General features: G+C 25.6%; 1 pseudogene; it reads right to left on the minus strand.

Moving 5' to 3' along the window:
• Positions 1-5,518: 5,518 nt before the first annotated feature.
• On the minus strand, positions 5,519-6,742 carry LOC149520266 (E3 ubiquitin-protein ligase PUB24 pseudogene; annotated as a pseudogene).
• Between the last annotated feature and the right edge of the window lie 8,110 nt (positions 6,743-14,852).

The following is a 14,852-nucleotide window of genomic DNA, read 5'->3' on the forward strand; positions in this document are numbered from 1 at the left end:
TACATTAATCGGTAAAATTACAATTGTAATTAAATAATTTTTAATATACATTAAAAATAAAACACTAAAAATCAAACCAAATTAACAAATAAATAAATCAATATATAATTAAACAAAAATACACCGATAATGAAATTTGAACCTAAAATTTAAAATTTCTAATATCTCTATTTTTTTTATATATAAAAGATTATAATCTGAGAATAAAGATAAGTACTGAGATTTAAATCTTAAATTTATTAGATGATATCTTTTAAAGATAATTACGTGAATTAATTAAATTAAATTTTAAATTTTAATAGCTAAACTTTTTACTATTGAGATAAGGGTGTTTTTTTTTTTTTTTTTTTTTTATCAAGTATAGCGAAAATTAGAATTGGAATTTTGACTAAATCTCTCTTTGCTTTTTGAGTTGCAATTATTATTAGGGTTGTTATATTGAGGTGGTTAAGTATTCTCATTTGCGAAATTGATGCCCCATAACTATCCACCTTAGCAGGTACATTTCCCCCACGTTCTATAAAGTTTGGGAAATAAAATTATGGTTTAATTTGTTACTACAAAATTACTAATTAAATTCAAAAGGTGTGGTTTTGGACCTAAATAATCATGTATTTGGAATCAACTGCCCTTTGCCCATTGCGAAACACGTGAGCTTTTTGGTATGCCGGTCTCCCACATGCTAAATTGACCATCCTCCTTATCTTATTTCCCTTTTGGGAAGGCTATTTCTCTTGTTTTTGTAACTGCTTGAGTAACATTTGAATTCTTATAGAAAATTCATGAAAGCATGCACTTCTTTTTTATTAGATTATATATATATATATATAATATTATATATATATATATAAAGGAAAATTATTTCATATACTATCAATGTGCATATTCCATTTATTGATGTAATTTTTAAATTTTACCCAAGTTAGAGGGTTGTCACATATCTTGTTTATGATAAAAAAAAAAAGTATAAATAACGATCTTTTAATTTCGCTTGTAAAATTGAAAAATTTTATTAATGGTGAATGAAAATTTACACCTAAAAATTTGTTAATTTTTGTGTTCGTATTATATATGTATTATATTAAATATGTGTAAAATATAAAAATTATCAGTTACAATTAGTGTTACACACCAAACATTAAATATATATTTTTTGTTTTACCAAATCCATTTATAATTTTTATCAAAAAAATTTTGAGTTAGATTTTTTGTCAAAAATTTAAGAAATGACATCCAATAAATTTAGAATTCAAATCTAAATATTTAGATTTTTTTCTCTTCTCAAATTGTAGCCAATTTTATATAAAAAATATTATTATTTTTATTTATTTTCTTTTAGTTTAAGAATGTGAGACCCATGATTGTTAAAGTGGCGCTATCCCCACATCCTATGGTCTTGTATTTAAGTTAGACCTTTTTATTTGTTACTAATTGATTTTAAGTTGAATGATTAAATATAGTATCAAAATCATGAATTTTTTTTCTGTCGTATTTTTTAAATTTGTCATGTGATAAACTTTTTTCATTTTCGTCTACACGTTATGGGGAATTGTTAAAGTGAGTTATCTCATATCTAATAAATTTTTAATTTCTTATAGTCTTATATTCAAGTTAAGTCTCTTCACTTATTATCAATTAATTTTAAATTAGATGCTTAACATAATATCAGAGTTTAGATTTTTATTCGCTACCCTTTTCTAATCTTTCACCTAATAGATTTCTTTTATCTTTGCTTACGCATGATAGGAACCTATTAAAGTGATGTTATCCTATATCCAGTAGTCTTATATTAAAATTAAACCCCTTCACTTATCACCAATTAATTTTAAATTTGATATTTAACAATGAAAAAAGATATCTGACCCATTGGTTTGATATTTAGGTCCTTGAATGTGAAAACAAAGAGAATTTATAACTAGCAACAAAAAGAAATATAATCAAGTGGGAATACAAACAAAAAAAGTAACATAAAATTAAATTTGAACGAGTGAATTTTAAACGTGGAAGTTTTGGCAATAGTCCAATCCTAAGGGTAAAAACTAGAGTCAAATTATAAATAAATCTATATAATTAACTCAAGCAAAAAAAATTGCAGTCTGCAAGTCATTTTTTATCATTTACTTTTGACCTTCCAAGATTTTATTACAATAGAATTAAAAAATGAATAGAATGAAGTGAAATTGTATTGTTTTAACGAATAAGTAAGTAGAAAATAACACAAGTAATGGTTTAATTTAAAGAATGTTTTATCATAAAATTAAATTTTCGATTTAAATTTTGAAGATATATAATTTTATTATTATGAAGGAAAAAAATAATACTATAATACTATAATACTATAATACTATAATTATGAGGCCAAGGTTTCTTTTTATTAGATTATACTTGGTAATTACTTTTTTTATTGTAAAAATCAATAAAAAAAGATAATCAAAGAAATGGTAAAGCAACAAAGGGATGGGCTTCGGAAAACTGAAGCCCAAGTTATCTGACATGCGTTTGAAAGTTTGTCTTTCATGTTGTTAAGACACCTAATGTAATAATATGATGTGACGACGGATCATTCAAATAAAACGTTAGTAGGTAATATTTTAATTACTTTTTTTTAATAATATAAGTTTATATTTTTATAATATCAATATATAAATATTATATATAGTAAATAAACCACATAATAACATCTTATAAAAAGTTTATTTTAAAATATTAAAAAACAAATAAATCTAATTTTAAAAATATATTTAAAATTAAATTTTTTATAAAAAATTATTATGTAATTTATTGATAATATTAAATTTTATATATTGTAGTACATGAAATATAAATCCATAGGATATTTCTTGCTTATAAAGCATGAAGCAAGAGTACTTCTAGCTTCAAAACAAATTAAGATATCACATAATATTTTAATTAGTGCAAAATGATATTTTGAATACTATAATTTTTAATTGAAACATATTTTGAACACAATTCTTTGATCTCAATAAAAGAAATGTTTATATTGTCACCGATTAATAAATAAACAAGCATATAATGCAAAAAACTAAACCAAGATAGTGATCAAGCAATTACTAGATGCAATGAGTAGTTAATTAATTAGCATTGCTGTTTGTTGTGGAGATTGCCATCACTCTTATTTAATCAGTACTTAATTTGAAAACAAAGTGTTTTTTATCCAATTTTATTGTCAATAACTATATATATATATATATATATATAGAGAGAGAGAGAGAGAGAGATATATATATATATATATATATATATGAACTTTTCAAAATAAAAGACATCAAGTATATTGTATTATGTACATATATTCAAAGCATACATCTTATTTAAGAAATCAGCAAGTATCTGTAACATGCGGTTGTCAAATTAATCAAGTCAGCTATGAAGGTGTTGAGTTTATATTGATATATAGCCTTATCAAAGATTTTATTTGATATTTTACAAAGGAGTAATAAAATAGAAAACAAATCATTTATATAAATTTCAAATATATATATATATATATATCCATTTTATTCAATTTATGAAGTTTGCAATAAAATTCATTTATATCAAACTTGCTCAATTGTGAAATTAAACCTCTGTTAAACTCAAAGAATCAATTTGTTTGGAGAAATAATTAGGTTTAAGTAGATCTATTCATAAGTCGAGATAGGTTAAATTCGATTGGTTTTTTAAAAGGTTTGTCCAAAGTTTGATAAGCCGAATCTAAAAATTAAATATAAAAATATATTTTGATATTTTAATATTTTTAAATATATTTTAAATTAAAATTAAATCATAAAATTAAATTTTTATTAATTAAATAATAATTCAAATCGGATCAATCGAATTTAGAGATTGGATCCAGGCTAAAAAATCAATGTTCAAAATTTGCTGGACCAAATTTATTTGTCTGAACAAATAACCTAACCTTTAAACAGGTTTAGGCTTAGATAAAAATATTTTTATTGTATTATTATTATTATATATAGATCTCAATTAAAATAAATAATAAAAGTAACCAAAATTGAGTAGATGATTATTAGTTACCAACATTTGTTCTAAAGCAACGTTTGTTCAAAACCTTGACCTTCAAAAGGTTACGATCTGGCATTTAATTTCTATCAAAAAGTAAAATGAGACTGATTTCCTATTTGATAAAATACCATCCCTGTTCTTGTGCCTTTATATATAAATAAATGTCATTCCCAAAAACTTGGGAATTCATCATTTTCCTCAGTCAATCATCAACTTTACTAAATAACTACTCACATCTTTCTTCTAAAATTAAAGATCTTAAATGTAAATCCCTAATTTCTCCAAAGTTATCATAAAACATCAAAGGGTTTGGGGTGAAAGTAAATAAAGTATATTACAGTATATTAAAATGATATTGGTGAAAGTTCATGCCAACATAGATATGATCAGTTAGTAAAGAAAGTTTATGGCAATAATTATATGATCGGTTAGTAGAAAGTTAAACTCTTAATTTTATTAATCAAGATTTTATCCTTAACAACTTTAAATATAAAAAAATAATGATTATTAATTAATGTTTGATTTTATGCATCTATTGCATGATTCTTCCATTTACTTTAGAGTGCATTTGAACGATGAGTTCTAAAATTCTGAAGAAATTCAAAATGAAGGCATTTTAAAATGCATATCATTTCAAAATGTTAATATTTATAATTATTTTGTTTGGATGAATACTTTTTAGAAAGAAATTTAATTTATTAGAATTTAATGAGGTAAAAAATAATTATAAAAGAAAATTAATGATATTAAAGATAAATATATATATAAAATATACAATATGAGTATCATTAGATTTGTAAAAATATATAAATATTATTATTAATATAAAAATAAAAATATATATTACAGTTAAATAAAATTATATTTATTTTTTTTTGAAAATTTTATTTTATAATGAGCCATGTGTAGTGAAGAGAGAAAAGATTTGGAAGAATTTAAAAAAAAAAAAAAAAGACCACCTATTTTGGTGGAATTTCAAGAGGGAATTTCAAGAGAGAAAGTTTTTGAAATTCTCTCTTCCTTTTACCCAAACAAATAAATTCATTTTTTAACATTTGAAAATCTTAATTGAAATTAAATTTCTCATCCAAACACACCTCAAGGTTTTCATCAAACAAAAATAGTATGATTGGAAGGGGAATAAAAAGTAACAAAAATCATATCTATGATATGTAAATTGAATATTACTCTATCCATACCAAAATTATGGTAATGATATTTACTATTATCAAACTTTAATAGCAATTAGCCATATAAACTCATGAGTTCAAGTATATCTTAGATCCCAATAACATTTAGTTATCTCTTAAACAAATTATTAACCAAAGTAAAAAAAATTCACAACCAATAGTCAAAATTGTCTATACACATTCAATATTTATGAAATGTGCATAGAAATAATTGTGATCATTGGTAGTGAATATAGTAGTAATTCTGAATTATTACATATTTTAAAAAGTAAATATAAGTATAGTAACTAATATATATGAATTCAATTAATATACCTTGTCAAGAGAGTTTTATTGGTGCAAGGGAACTTTTGCCACTCATCAGAATGTGATTTAAGGATTTCCATAGCTTTTTCCTTCAAATATGTTGCACAGTCAACTTGCAGCAACATGCAAAGCTTTGTTACGGTTCCAACATCCAACATTTCTTGAACAACCAAATTCGTGGCAGAGAATTTGTTTATCAGTGAAAGGATCTGCACAGCTCGATCGTCCACGGTCGGAGAAACTCTCAGAATCCTCTTTGTCACCACGGCTACGCCTCCTTTATGGCTAAGAAACTCAGCTCTCCCATTTGCACAAGAACATAGATGGAAGAGTATTCCCATAATAAGTTCGGTTGTTCTCTTTCCGGGTGATCCCAATTCAAGCTCGATAAGCGCAGAAATTGCTCCTGATTCAACCATCATTAACCTATTTCTTCCCCAAGGACAAGTATCTAATAGAACATGAAAAGCTGAATTCATTCCCTGTTGAGTGACCCTGGTGCCTGGTTTCAAAATTCCAACAATCGTCTCAAAGAACTGTGGTTCTAATCTTTCAAGTACAATAGAACTTGTTTCAACGATTGTTTTCAATACTAAAACCGCATGGGATTTTACCATAACGTTGGTTTTGAATTCACATCCTAATACCCAAATCAGTGATTTGATAATCTGATCATTTTCTTTGGGAAGCAACTTTGCTTCAGCTGGTGGAATTCGAATTAAAAAAAGTACGCTTAGGGCCTCTTCCAGGCCATTGACACAGACTTCCTTGAAACAATTTACAATAAACGATAACATAGCTTTAGGCACCCCAGCTTGCACCATATAATTCCTGTTTCTTTCATTTTTAGCCGCCAATAAATCCAATTCTCTCAGGGTTTTCATCTTGGAATCAGGATGTTGAAGGTCTTTGATGAGTTTAAGGAAATGGGACTTATCAATGGAAGGTTTAGGTGTAGGAATCCGGTCAACGCCTAGCGAAGCATTCTCAGTGCACCAGGCTTGGATCAACCGACGCAGCGTATGGTTAGGCGTCAAATCGGAGTCTCTAGGCAAAGGCTGCTGGGTGACTGGACAGCTGGTTTTTTTGCCAACAAGTAGCCATTGCTCAATGTTGTCTCGATCATAAGTGATGCCGGTTATAGCAGTCACTGGGTCTTTCATGATTTGCAGGGATATGGGGCAGATGAAATACTTGGGTACTTCAACATCATCATCCATTGTATATTTGGAAAACAATATGGTACAAAAAGATTGATTAAAAAAAACAATTTAAACGTAGGAGAAAGAAGCTGAAAGTGCAGGGTTTTGTTTTAAGACAAAAGTGTGGAATAGGGGGAGAGGCTTTGGGTGGTAAGAGAATGCGGCTTAATTTATTGACAAAATTGGGAAGAAATAAGGGACTGGTCGTCTCTTACTGGTCAGTGGATTCTCATGAATCATCGCTTCCCATTAAATTCATTCCAAAGAGGGAGTTGGTTGGTCAAAGAGAGAAAAGTTGAGTCTCTTGCAGACATTGCAGTAACACGTAACAGCTTATCTGATGTCTTTTCTTTCTTAAAGAAATAAAATCAGCATTAATATTTCTTTCATTTTTTTTTTTAATTTTTAAATCAAACGGAACTTCATATAATAGTTAATAATAATTTATAAAATTGAAGTAAAAATTTTGGTAGTTGCTATTCATAACCTAGAAAATGTACTATTATTTGTACATCAAACATTTAATTTAATTGATTGATACATAATTTTTTTTAAAAAATAACTTAAATCTGTTATATAATAAAAAATTAAAAGTAAAAAGCTATTAATTTTAGAGTATTATTTATTAGATTTTTATTTATTGTATTATCAGTATATAAATTTTATATATTATCAATAAATTGAATAAAATCATCTTATTAATGAGATAAATCAAATCATATTATCTCATTAATAAATAATTTTTTTTTTAATTTTAATTTTTTATATATTTATTTTAAAGATTGATATTTGTTCATTAATAAAGTAATATTATCTAATTCGCTAATAACATATAAAATATATATACCGATAATATATTAAATATAAACTCTTATTTATTAAACTTACCTTAACTAGAATGATTGAATGACTGATAAATATGTTCTTAAAGCTATAAAGATATAAATTACATTAGAATAAAACTATAAAAAGTTTTATGGTATAGACTTATTATGTATAAAACTATAAAAAAATTTATGGTATACATTAGAAAAAAATAGCTAAAAATCTATCTATCTTTATGGTATAAACTTACTATGTCATGATAAGGTACAATCTTGCAAAGTGTCGTGGAGGATCATCAATTTGGGTCAATTAAACTTTTCTAGAAAAGAGAAAAAAGTAATATATATATATATAATTATTCTATATGGTTTCATTATAACTATTGATCGTTTTTTAAGTTATGAATAATTATCTAACATTAATATCATTTTTATGTTAATTAAGTTTGATTAGTTTGAAATTTGTTACAATTAATAATTGAATGTAAATATATAAATAAAGATTTAATATCACTCTTTTAAAAAAAGAATTTTCTAATTCGCATTTTTTTAACAAGTAAAATACCATCGAGTTTTGAACTATGCAAAATGGATAATTATATAATTCCATTACATGAAGCCCCTTTCTTTTCTTTTCTTTTTTTCTAAGATTCAAACGTGAAATATTTCATTTAAAATTAAATGTTAAATTATAATTTTGGTAATTTTCTTGTCTTTTCCGTTCTAAATAACTATTACCTAACATAGATGTAACAAAGTCTTTAATTTCCCTTTCTTCTTTGTCAAAGATGCCCATCGATCGAGTAAACAAAACTAGATAAGGAATCGATCGAAATACGCGTGGACTATATTCACAGTTCTTGACTAACAACCATATTCACGGTTTTTTTATATATAAATCATGATTTAAAGTTTTTTTTTTAAATTATTATGGTTTGAATTCTAATTATTAAAACTAGAATATAATATTTTATCAATAGATTACATTACAATGGATTCAAATATTAATTTCTGGGTTGCTATTAATTTTTTTTTGGATGATGGAGATTTTATTTCAATATTAATTGTTTTATATATAACAATTAACTTTTGCTATTATCTCATAATTTTTTTTCCTCCTTATATTGACTACACTTTATAATTGTTAGAGTTTTCATGAATTCAGTCTGATTACTTTGAAAGTTAATTCAAAGCAGTAAAAATTTTATTTGGTTAATGTGTGATAGATATTAATTTCATTTTAAAACTCATAAATTAGTTTAAGTGGAAACCATTAATAAATAAACACTAACTTTGGAATTAGAAGGGATAAAAATACTTATATTTTGCAAAAAAAAAAAAAAAAAACTACTTGTTTAAAATTCTATAGGACGAAATAGGTCAAGTCATTCTAAATTTGTCCATGGATCAAACCAAGATTCGATCCACTTGGAAACTCAAATTTTATGCACAAATAAATTTTAAATTTTTTTAAAAATATATATTAAAATATTAATATTTTAAAATATATTTTGAAATTAAAATTAAATAATAATTAATTTTTATAAATTAAATAACATCTCAGGTCATATCAAGTTAAAGTCAAGCTTAAAAAAATATTGTTCAAAACCTTCCAAGAATCGATATTAATTGATGTATTTATTTAATATAAATCTTTAATTTTGTATAATATTTAAATATAATTATATTTTTGTACTAATAATTTCATAAAAAATTAAAACTTTATATATATAGAACTTCTGGACATTAAAGCTCACTACCCACAATCTCTCTGAAAATTCTAGAGTTGGGTCCATCAATCAGATAAGGACGCAAGCCCATGCATATCATATGGGTTTGGGGTCAAAATTTCCGAAAGACTACTGTTATGGGAGTACCCATCGTCAGACTCGAAAGAATGGAGTCAACGGGTGGCTTTACGTAATTATTACTCTGATTAAAGGGCACATAATACATCCACAAATATTTGCTTATTGGTACATGCACTTGCCCTTGGCTATGAATACGATATGACACCCCCCACTTGAGCTAGCATATGATTTTTCTTACCAAAATCCCTGGTCAATCCGATGGGCTACACCCTTCGTAAGTTTCAGACGTTCTAAGTTTTTCTTTAAAGCTCCTTCTACAAAAATAAAATCTCATTTTCATCGTGGGCTGCAAAGTTTTGATGAAATGTATATGGTTATGCCATAGAAAGTACCAGATCAGGCTTGATTTTAAGGAAAGACTTATAGGAGATTTTTTAAGTGAATATCGTGATTTTTTTATTAAAAATAATTAAATTAAAATAAAATTAAAAATTAAAATAAAATTAATAGATTATAATTTTTTTATACATAAATCAAGTGTGTAAATTTTAAAAAATTTTGATAAATTTTTAGATAATCAGTTTTAGTAAAAATTTTGACATAAATTTTATTATTAAATAAGTACTTATCAAATTTGAATTATAAATTATTTTTTTAATATTTTTTTACATATTATTAATCTTTTATTTGAATTATATTAATCCATCAGTTTTTTATTAGAGTTTAATTATATCATTTTTATTAAGAAACTTCACAAATTTCATTTAGAGAATTTTATCTAAGTTTTGTCTTGATTGTAATGGTTTAGAAAAAAAGCTAAGAGAGAAAGAGATAAGATTTGGGATGCTTATTGTTAATGCATAATGAGATTTTGAGCTGAGTACTTGGCCTGTGTCGCGGAGATGAGTTGCTATGGACTTGAATATGAAGGGAATAAATAGTTGGTGAAGATGGGAAGTGGCTCGACGGAAAGGTTGTATATGATGGAAAAAATTGTAAAGTTACCGCAGCTAAATTAAAAGATAAAAAAATAAATTCGAAGTTTATAAATTCAGTTACTTTTAAGACATAATATCGAATAAATTTAGAATTCAAATCTCAACACTTATAATTTTTTTATTTATTCCAAACTGTAATATCTTTTATAAAAAAATAAAAAAATAAAAACAAAAACAAAAACTTCATAACATTAATTGAAATAATTTGTGGTGACTTGATTGTATAGTTGTAAAGAAAGAGGTGACTTGGTATAGTTTTTATCTGATTTTATAATATTTTATTTATGTTATATTATTTGTAATGAAATTTTAAGTTTTCAAAAGTATGAGGCAAAAAAAAAAAACAAAAGGCAATATTGCAAGTCATTGATGTTTGAATGGATTAGGTAAGTCTTCGGTTGTTTCTCAACTTGCAATTTTAACAATGGTAATGTCTTACTTAATATTTCTAATGTGTTTTGTAATTAAAAAGTTTCAAAGTCGTTCTAACGTGTTTCATAATTAAAAGGTTTTAAGGTCGAATCATAATTGAAGAATGAATATTAATAGTTTTATACGTTTGTAAAATTTTCTCTATTCATCAATGAAATTTAAAATGAAAAGAAGATTGAATACTATCTAAAAAGTTGGGTAGAAATACATGAAAAAAAAAAACAGGTAAGCACATGTAAATCATTGGTTTTGAGTGGAGTGGATTGATGCATTTTTGTGAGCTTACAATTTGATCGTGGCTGAACTCTTGTAACTTGATAATGTTTGAATGCTTATGTTATATGATTTTAATCTTTTCTCTATATTTTCCATTTTTGTTAATGGAAGTTTTTTATTTTTTAGAAATTATTGGATAGTTTCTAAGTTGGTAGAGAGCATATGAAAAAAAAAAAAAAAACCGTGTAGACAATTCAAGTCATGATGGACCTTGATTATTCCATTTTTTGTCAAAATTTCAATTTTTTTAAAGAGATTGCAATCTAAAGATATGTAGAGAAGATTTTATAATATGATTTTTTTTTTATAAAAGAAATCACAATTTGAAAATATAGAAAAAAGTTACAGATATTGTGATTCGAACTTTAGATTTACTGAATGTTATTTTTTGAGAATGATTACATGAATCAATTATTGAGTTAAACTCTTAGTTCATATGTTATGCCTTTAATTCAATAATTAATAGCTTGAATTTGAGAAATTTCTTAACTTAAAATTTTCAAATATAAAATCTTAATAAAAATGAGATAATTATGAAATAAAGGAGAATTACCTCCTTTTTCATACACAAGATACTGCAAATGCTCAAAGCTTAAAATCGAGAGCTATATATCAATTATGAAGCTTGAAAACAAAACATGATGAGTCCACCGCCAGAGCAAAAGAATGATCCTTCCTCTTATAAATGTTGTTTTTGTACACAATCTACATCTAAATGAACACAAAAGAAAATAAAAATATTATGTTGAAGTCCATACAACAATTTGTTTTATTGAAAGAAAATAACATTTCGAGTTAGGTTAGAATCACTCATTCGCCAATATTCTCTATCATCAGATTCAACATTGTGACCAACGAAATATTTAGAAATCAGCATGTCACTTTCTCTTATAAAAAATAAATAAAATTGGATTCAACTTTACAATTAACCAAAAGAAATTTATTCAACTTTTGTTTAACAATCACTCAAAGGAGATGAATAAAAAAACAATCATGTAAAAAATAGGCTCATTAACTCTTCTCCAAAACTTGATGACATGGACATATATGAATATCTGCTGAATTTAACAAGTTACGCATAATTAGCCGCCCACTTTGCAATTCACATAAAATCTCTCACATAATGAGTATTTTTTTTAAGTATGATCATGGGTATTTCATGCTTTGTTAGAATACGTTTTATATGAATGATCAACAAGGGGAAAAAAAAACCACCTCTACTTGGCAACAAAGCCATGTAAATGAAACCGAATAACTATGTAGTTTATTAGTAAAATATTTAATTTTTAATTGTAATAATCATGATTTAATTTTATAAAAAAATGGAAACCAATAAATTTTAGGATAATATTTCATTTGTAATGAGATGTGGGCCATTTGGCTGCCTTCGACTTAGATTCTTGCCATTTGCTTGTGAACATCACGTAGCAAAAGTATCTAATTTTAAAGTCAAAATTCTGGAACTTGTTCAGGTGTCATAAATCAAATTCTCATAAAATTACAAACTAATTACACAATTCTCATAAAACAATTTTAATAGTAACCCAAAAAAAAAGGTCACATCACATGGGCCTTATTTGGCTGCTAAATGGCAGACAATTGATCTTAATTGGAAAACAGTAAAATAATCTTAATTTTATCCATATTTACTCATTTTATATAAGTGAAATGTAATGTCTTATAAATATTTGATCAATTAATGATAAATGCATGTATTTTTTTATCGAAACTTTATTTTTAAAATTATTATTTTAGAGTCATAATTATGAAATGATATAGAAAATTAGACGTTAAGCCTTCTTTCGTTTGTTTCATTTTTCCTTGTTCTTTTTCCATTTAATTAATTTGATTGGCTATGAGATGACCTGAACCAGCCGCTGGTCTAGAAAATTGCTTTACCAACTGTTGAATAGCACATTTCCATAACACGGTTTGTCAATTTCATGGCCCAACAAGTCGGCTGGTCGTTGCTTTCACTAACTTATTATTACTTTGAATTTCCATTTTCAACGATTGGTTTTCCAACTTCCAAGTCCAGCCATTTTGTTTGTTTCTTCTTTGTCTGTTTGTTTAATTCCGCTGCCTAAGTCCACACCCCACTCCTTTTGAACACTGGAAAATATTAAGCTCCCGGTCCTCTCATTTCTCATCTATCTAATAATTATTATAATTATACTAATAATTTCAAGAATTTAAAATTTAACGAAATTAATTTATGTAATTATTCTTTAAAGATGATATTTAATAAATTTTAAAATTTCGGAAGTCTCCTTTTTGCACTACGTCAATGCCTCATTTAACTCTTATAATTTGTTAATTTTAAGTTATTTTCACAGAGAAATATAAACAATATTTAGAAGAGATAATTGATCATGGGATGAAAAAAAATAATCAAAACATAACCATATATACTGGAGTTTTTTCTTATGATAAGGCACCCTATAATCTTATTTATCAAATTAGAATAATTTTAAACTTAATTCTTAAAATAAGATACTTTGTATACTTGAAATCCACGTATGAGATATATAAAAAATTATATAAAAATAAAATAAATGATAAATTATTTAATTAGTTTTAACTCAATCAAAAAATTCTAAATTACACATATCTTAAAAAGGCCTCATCTTCTCTTCTTTTTTCCTTCATCTGATCATCCTCTCTTTATCTTCTTTTCATTTGAATTAAAATATTCGTGCATTGTCATTTACTAAAAATAAACTATTGATGTTTAAAGGGTGTTCAATGAAATGTCTGAAAAAAACTTTTTTGTTTACAAATTTTGTTAGCTAATAACCTAATGAAATTATATAATTGTACTGATAATACTTCAGAACCTTAGCTCTCTAAAATTGGAATTGAATTTAGCAGCAAGGTTGGTGAAGAAAGCAAAAGGAAAAATAAAAGGGAGAGGTTCCATAGAATATAGACCAACACGACTGCAAATTAGGTAAAGAAAGAAAGAGACAAGGGAAAAATCTAAAATCAAAATCAAAAGATATAAAACAAAGAAGAAATAAAAAAAATTTAAAAAAACTATAAAATAAATTTTGAAGAGCATTTATTTGGTGCGAAATGAATAATCATGGTGCCATGGTTTTATATTTTCAGAATCGATCATTTAAAAAATTTTTGCCCAAAAGATAAAGATTTGAAAAGAGATGAATAGTTATTTAAAGAAAAAAAGAAATAGATGAATACCTTTTTTGTTGGCACAAAAAAGAGAGATTATTTGGAGGTGGATTGAAACTCCAATACTCTCTAGATCTACTCCAGAAGGTGCTCGAAATTATTTGGTGCCCTTAAGAATCTAAGAACATTCTATGCTTGGCTTCAAAACCCGTACCTTTTCAATTAATGGTTTTTGGTTTTGACAAATATTATCAAATAGCAAGGTAAGTTTATACTTATTGTTAGGGCATGTTACAGTGTTGCAATGATTGTCTTCTATTTGATAAGCTTTCTGCATTTTTTAAGAGATGAATAGTTACAATGAAGAAAGGGAGAGAAGATTAAAAAAGAAAGTGATGTGGAATTTCATGCTGACATGGAATTAAATTGTATGATACTATATGTTTTTAAGAATAAAGTTTAAAAGTATCCCATTTAAAGAAATAAGATATCTAAGTACCTTTGTTTGGGAAAAAACTCATATATATTGATTAATTAAAGGAAATATAAATGCTTAAACAACTTTCATGTACTCACTTAGGTGTTGTTTCAAGCAATTAATGAAACGAGGCAAATGAATCAATATGCCAATTTGTGTTAATCAACAACTTGTCAA

Source organism: Durio zibethinus, chromosome 1 (assembly GCF_047325235.1).
Source record: "Durio zibethinus cultivar Kanyao isolate XHJ-2024 chromosome 1, ASM4732523v1, whole genome shotgun sequence".
Taxonomy (NCBI): domain Eukaryota; kingdom Viridiplantae; phylum Streptophyta; class Magnoliopsida; order Malvales; family Malvaceae; genus Durio; species Durio zibethinus.